Source organism: Hyaena hyaena, unplaced genomic scaffold (genome assembly GCF_003009895.1).
Source record: "Hyaena hyaena isolate Hyena2069 unplaced genomic scaffold, ASM300989v1 scaffold_1444, whole genome shotgun sequence".
Classification (NCBI taxonomy): Eukaryota; Metazoa; Chordata; class Mammalia; order Carnivora; family Hyaenidae; genus Hyaena; species Hyaena hyaena.
In genome coordinates this window covers 341,090-347,522 of record NW_024082073.1, presented here as the reverse complement: position 1 = coordinate 347,522, position 6,433 = coordinate 341,090, and the positions used below count along the sequence as shown (strand labels likewise).

General features: G+C 39.8%; 1 pseudogene; it reads right to left on the bottom strand.

Moving 5' to 3' along the window:
• Positions 1 to 1,856: 1,856 nt before the first annotated feature.
• Positions 1,857 to 2,523, bottom strand: LOC120225582 (annotated as a pseudogene).
• Between the last annotated feature and the right edge of the window lie 3,910 nt (positions 2,524 to 6,433).

Genomic DNA, 6,433 nt, shown 5'->3' with positions numbered 1-6,433 from the left:
AAAAAAAAAAAAAAGAGCAATCTGTGTCTGCACTATCCTAGGTAGTTCTATTCTTCATTTCATATTCTGAAGAAGAGGAAGAAGAAGAAAAAGAAGGAGGAGAACAAGGAGGGGGGAGGGTGAGGGAGAAGAAGAGAAAGAGGAAGGAGAAGAGAAGGAAGAAGGATGGGGAGAGGAGTGGGAAGGGAAGGGGGAGAAGGAGGAGAAGAGTGCATAGGGTGGTAAATGCAGAGGTTTACTCTGGAGCTTCACCACAAGGACAAGGGCTGAACCAGGCTGTCTTTCATAAGCACAACTGAGCCTAGACATGACCCTATCTACAGGACACATCGTGAAAACTCATACTGTCTGTGGTGGAGTTTGGGATCTGAGAAATGAGACTTCAGTGGAGTCGATTATCATTTTATTAAAGCAAACCCAAACCAAACCAAAAAATTGTTCCTCATTTATACAGCTCATATTTTTTTCAGCAATAACAAATATTTATTTTTACATGTAAGACTCTTAGATAAGTACTTCACATCTTATAAAATTTAGTTTCTCAGAGTGACCCTTGGAAGTAGGTACAATCTTTAACATCAATATTTATTCTAGGAAAATGAGACCAAGAGGTGCTAAGTAACTTGTTCAAGTTTACACAACTTGTAAGTAAAGAGACAAGATTTGACCTCAGAAACTCTGAGCACCAAAAATCTATTCTTGGTAAATATTTTATTTATGCACATCTACTTTAACTCTGTCACATAAAAGAGCACCGTTGGTAAAGCAACACACTCTGAAGGATTCACTATCAAATGACAGATTCCTATGCACTGTCCTATGTCTTATGCACATGGATAGAACTGATAAGCTTTCCTTTGTTAACTCCATTAAGTAGCAGAGGGAATGAGGAAAAGAGATGTCAGGTGAGGTATAGCAATACCGGTGTTTCTACAGAAGGGATTAGATGTGTTCCCTTTGCAAACAAGCGTCCTCTCCTAATAATAAACAAAAACGAATATGAAAAAAAAACCATTCTTCTCTAATGAGAACAAAATATTACGTAAAAAAAGGTTCAAGCTTTCATTGCATGGTAGGGACATGCAAAAGACTGTTGAGTTGTGCTCCCCTTAAATTCATATGTCACAATCCTAACTGCCAATACTTCAGAATGTGATCTTTTGAAAGAGAGGGTCTTTACAGGGGTGATTAAGTTAAATGATGTAATTAGGACAGGCCCTGGTCCAATCTGACTGATGTCCTTAAAAACGGGGAGATTTAGACACAGAGGCACGCAACAGTGGGAAAGTGATATGAATAGACACAGAGAGAAGACAGCCATCTACAAGGCAAAGAACAGACCCTTCCCTCATGGCCCTCAGAAAAAAACCAACTTTGCTGACACCTTGGTGTTAGACTTCCAGCCTCCAGAACTGTGAGATAAGAAATTTCTGTTGTTTAAGCCACCCACTCTGCAGTACTTTTCTACAGCAATGCTGGCAGACTCTTCCAAAGACATTCTTTGTTTTTTTAATTTTTAATGTTTTATTTATTTCTGAGAGAGAGACAGCACGAGCAGGGGAGGGTCAGAGAGATGGGGAGATACAGAATCTGAAACAGAATCCAGGCTCTGAGCTAGCTGTCAGCACAGAGCCTGACGCGGGGCTCAAACTCATGAACCGTGAGATCATGACCTGAGCCGAAGTCGGACGCTCAACCGACTGAGCCACCCAGACACCTCACTTCCAAAGACACTCTAAAATAAAAGATAGAGAAAGGAAGGAAGAGGTTTCAGAATGGTGCAGATGAGGTCAGGTATAGGAGATGATCCCCAAGGACAAGGGGCCTACACAAAAGTGGGGAGGGACCAAGAAGATTCAAGAGTTTGGGGGGCACAGGATGACAAAGCCTGGACAATTCCAAGGATTAAAATATGGATATGTAGTCTGAAAAAACTGACATCTAGAAAACTCGTAGATGAGTGACCCAGGGTTTGTGATGTTGAAAAATGAGACAATGCCTGCTTCATAGTCTAGGAAAACCCCAATGCGATGGGGAGGGACAGTCATGCAAAGAGTCAAGACCTTGGAATCAGAGATGGAAGGGTCCTCAAAAACCTTATAACCATATTCATTCTGTAACCCAATAACCCAGTAGCCAAACTGAGGTTTGTATCTGGAGTAAACATCTGAATGAGGTACACTCAGGTCAAAAACAGACTCAAAACTCCTTTTTCTTTTAGGGCTTCTTGGCTTACCGTGCACTCCCATGATCCAGGCAATCTTCTCAGACACATCTACTTCTCAGTAATACCTCCCTGAGGAGAAATGTTGGCAGCCCAAGACATCAAAAAGAGAGATCACAATGATGTGTATTTTGAAGTGAAATATCTTGTACACCTTTCACTTGTCTTTTATCTGCAGAAATAGTAATATTCAAAATAACATTGACTGGCTTCAGCATCATGTCCACTGTAGGTAAAATGACAGGATTGGGTGAAGGATACAGAGCAGGTGTGTCTTGTGACATCATGAGGCAGAACATCGGGAACTGACTGGGAGGAACTCATGTCATTGGGTCAGAGATGAATAACACACTTAAGAACTGCTGTATGCATGCATGTTTGGGGAGGAGCATATGAAGCTAAGATCATGGGACCTGATAGTAATCACAGCCTCTAAAAAGAGATCCAAATGTGGCAGTTTGAAGAACCTGTAATGCTTCTTACCCCAGTAGCACTGGACCTCTTGTCAGCTCTGAAATGACAAAAGTTTCAATGATATTGTTAGAAGCAAAGGAATAAAACACTGATACCTAGCTTTTTACTAGAATGAAGGTAGGGAGGCCCTGTAAGGCTATCAACTGGTGAATGAGATGATGATTCAGACACCTTGACCATCCCCCCTTAGATATGATCACATCTCCCACACAATGTATCTATCTTTACTTGTCAGGCTTACACCCTCTCTTTTATCCTTATCTACAAACCACAACCTCTTCCCCATTTTGCCCTGATACTATAAGAATTGCACACTCACACCTTTCTTCTGACTCTCCTTCCCTTTATACACTTGCAGCATCCCTTTCAGATCTGGAATTTGGTATGTACTCTTCGTTTTCTTGGAAACAATGTCTGGTTTCTTCAAAACTGAACTCTCACTCCTAGAGAAGACAAAAACCAGTCACCCCACATGTCTGACCTCTGTAAGACCACTGTTTCCCCCACTTTTCACTCCACTGATGCACTTGAATCCTCTCCACTGAAGATCCTGAGGAGGGAGGCGGAGAGAGCCCTGATGCTACAACCAGAAGAAATATGCCCATGGCTACCATTCCCTTTACCCTCTGTGTGGTCTTTAGAAAGGGTCTTCACCTCAGTGAAACTCACATTCTTCCTTCTAAAAGGCAAAACAAACCCAATACTCTCTACCTCTTAAAATAATAAAACTAGGTGAAACAATGGTGCCTTTAACAGGTATTTGATGCCTTTAAAAAAAAAATCAAGTATTTGATACATGAAGAAGTCACTGCCACCCTAGTGGTTCCACTAGGGAGAGGCCAGAGATGTGAATTCCTAGACAGTGGTCAGTAAAGAAGCTCCAGAATGTGGCTACTGAGGGATTTAGGTTATCCAGTCTGGAGCTCTGTATTAAGAATCTGAAGGGTCTCCAAAACCTGGTATCCCAGTACAGATGTCCAGAGAATAACATTTGAGGTTATATTCCCTGGGGAAACGTTACAAACATGTGGAAAAGTAGAAGTTGTGACAATAAAATCAATAGTGGTTTGGATTTCATGTGTTTGGGAAGACCTTGATGCTGCCATGTGGGCAGGCCACTTTAGACACAAAGAGGCCATATTTTCTACAAGCTACTAAAGTGTGTACACAAGTAGAAATTAATTATTGGCACCAAGACCAAAGCCACTGTTCCCCAACACTGGAGTCTTTTTTGTTTTTTTGAAGCCCAAATGAAACCACTAGAAAGACCTTGTTTCTTCTATCATCAGGGAGAAAAATAAATGCAAAGGAGCTGTCTTTGTGGAAAATTTGGGGGTCTGGCAGACAGAGGATAGGATCCTCCCTGAAATAAGACAGGCACCTATGAAATATGGAAACAAGCTGAGGCAGAGACTGAGGTTTGACTAAAGTTAGTGAAATCATGCTCTTTCTGGCCCTAACGCTCTGACCTCTTACCACCCAAATTCTTTCGAAAATCTTCACCTGTGATCAAAAATTTAAAATGATATAATTCCCCAATTCCCCAGCTCTGTGATTTTTTTAATTCTTACTGATCCCAAGATAACTCTCATAGCTATAATTCTGTCTTCACATAAAAAAGGACCATACCTGGTCTCCCACACATGCCTTCTCATGACATTAATCAAATCCTGGGGAGAAGAGAGAAAACATGAGTCAAGTACAGGATTGCTATAGTTAGAAAATAAAAGTGCTAGTTAAATTTTACTTTTAAATAAATAAATATGCTTTAGTTTAAGCAGGACTCCTGAAATATTTAGGATATCCTTCTACTAAAAAATGATTTATCCTTTATCTGTAATTCAAATTTAAGTATGCATCCCATATTTGGTCTGGCAACCCTCCAAGGAGTTATAAGCCCTCCTACCTTAAAAAGTTTTATCCACATTAAACCCCTAACATCCCTTGCTATGGTGTGAAAAAATAAGTGATCAGAATATTGAGGATAAAATATGTGATAAGATCCAGATCAACCAGCCTGAGGTCTCATGTGAGGACGTTAGAAAGATGCTTCCAGTACTTGGAGATGGGATATATTCAAAAGATGAGAAGAGGCTTGACTTAAAAAAAAAAAAAAAAAAACATTCATGAGAAGACCTCATTAATTCATTATGCTTTTATTTATTCTAGAGACAGATAAAGGTGAAAGCCATATGTGCCAGGCATCATTCCAGATCTGGAGACTCAAAGATGAATAATCAATATTAATAGTTCTCCAAAAGTTATTTTGCTGCAGGTAAATGCAAACAAACACTTCAAGTAAATGTTTCTCTGGCTTTTCCATTCTATGTACCTTCTCTCCATTACCTGTAGGTTTTCTCATCAATATTTAATCATGAAATAAGCCATGGGAACCAGAACCTGAAAAAGTCTAAAATGTAATTTACTATTTCCCAGCTATTTATATTCCATTGTTCAAAATGATGCCAATATCTACTCAGTCACTGTCTTAGAAACTAGAATATCTTACTCTGAATTCCAATATTGTATTATCATTCCAATCCATATCCTCAGACTCTTTTAGCCATATTTTTATTCCCATCATAGAATAGAAATGTATTTGGTTTCCCTCTTTCCAGCCTAATCCCTTTCGTACCAATGAAGACCTGGGCATCAGTTGGCTCTACATCCTCAGATAAGGTTTTGCTTTCTGTATTAGGCTTTTTTGTTGTTATTGTATATGACAAAACCCAACTAAAACTGGTTTAAATTTAAAAGAAAGAAGAATAGGGGTGCCTGGGTGGCTTAGTCGGTTAAGCGTCCGACTTTCGCTTGGGTCATGATCTCGCGGTTCGTGGGTTCGAACCCCGCATCGGGCTCTGTGCTGACTGCCAGCTCAGAGCCTGGAGCCTATTTCAGAGTCTGTATCTCCCTCTCTCTCTGACCCTCCCCTGCTCACGCTGTCTCTCCCTCTCTCTCCTAGAATTAAATAAAAATATTAAAAAAATAAAAGAAAAGAAAGAAGAATAAATTCATGGGCAGGTGTAACTTCAGTCATAGCTGGTCTTTAAGTGAAAATCTTGTCATCAGAACCTGTTCTTCTCAAAATTCTATTTTCCACCTGCAATACTGACTTTTTTTAGGCTCTTTATGGCATCAACTTGCATCTCCTGGTTTAAGTGATAATCCCTTATATACTACCTGGTGAAAAAGCGAATTTCTCTTTCTAGTCATAACAATAAAATTCAAAGGCATAAAAATCAGTGGCACCTAGGTGGCTCAGTCTGTTAAGTGTCCAACTTCAGCTCAGGTCATGATTTCACAGTTCGTGGGTTCGAGCCCCACATCGGACTCTGTGCTGACAGCTAGCTCAGAGCCTGGAGCCTGCTTTGGATTCTGTGTCTCCCTCTCTCTCTGACCCTCCCCTGCTCACACTGTCTCTCTCTCTCTCTCTCTCAGAAATAAATAAAACATTAAAAAAAAATTTTTTTTTTAAATCATTGACCTAAATTGGGCCAGGTGCATATCTTAAAATAATTACTCCATGATTGGTAAACATATAAGAATCTGATACTCTGATTTACCTAGAAGTGAGAGAGACACATTCATAAAGCTACTGATTTTATCAACCCTAACCAACTACATAGACTAGGGATAAGGATGGTTCTTCAAAGAGTAATTGAAGAGGGAAAGAAAGAAAGAAAGAAAGAAAGAAAGAAAGAAAGAAAGAAAGAAAGAAAGAAAGAAAGAAAGAAA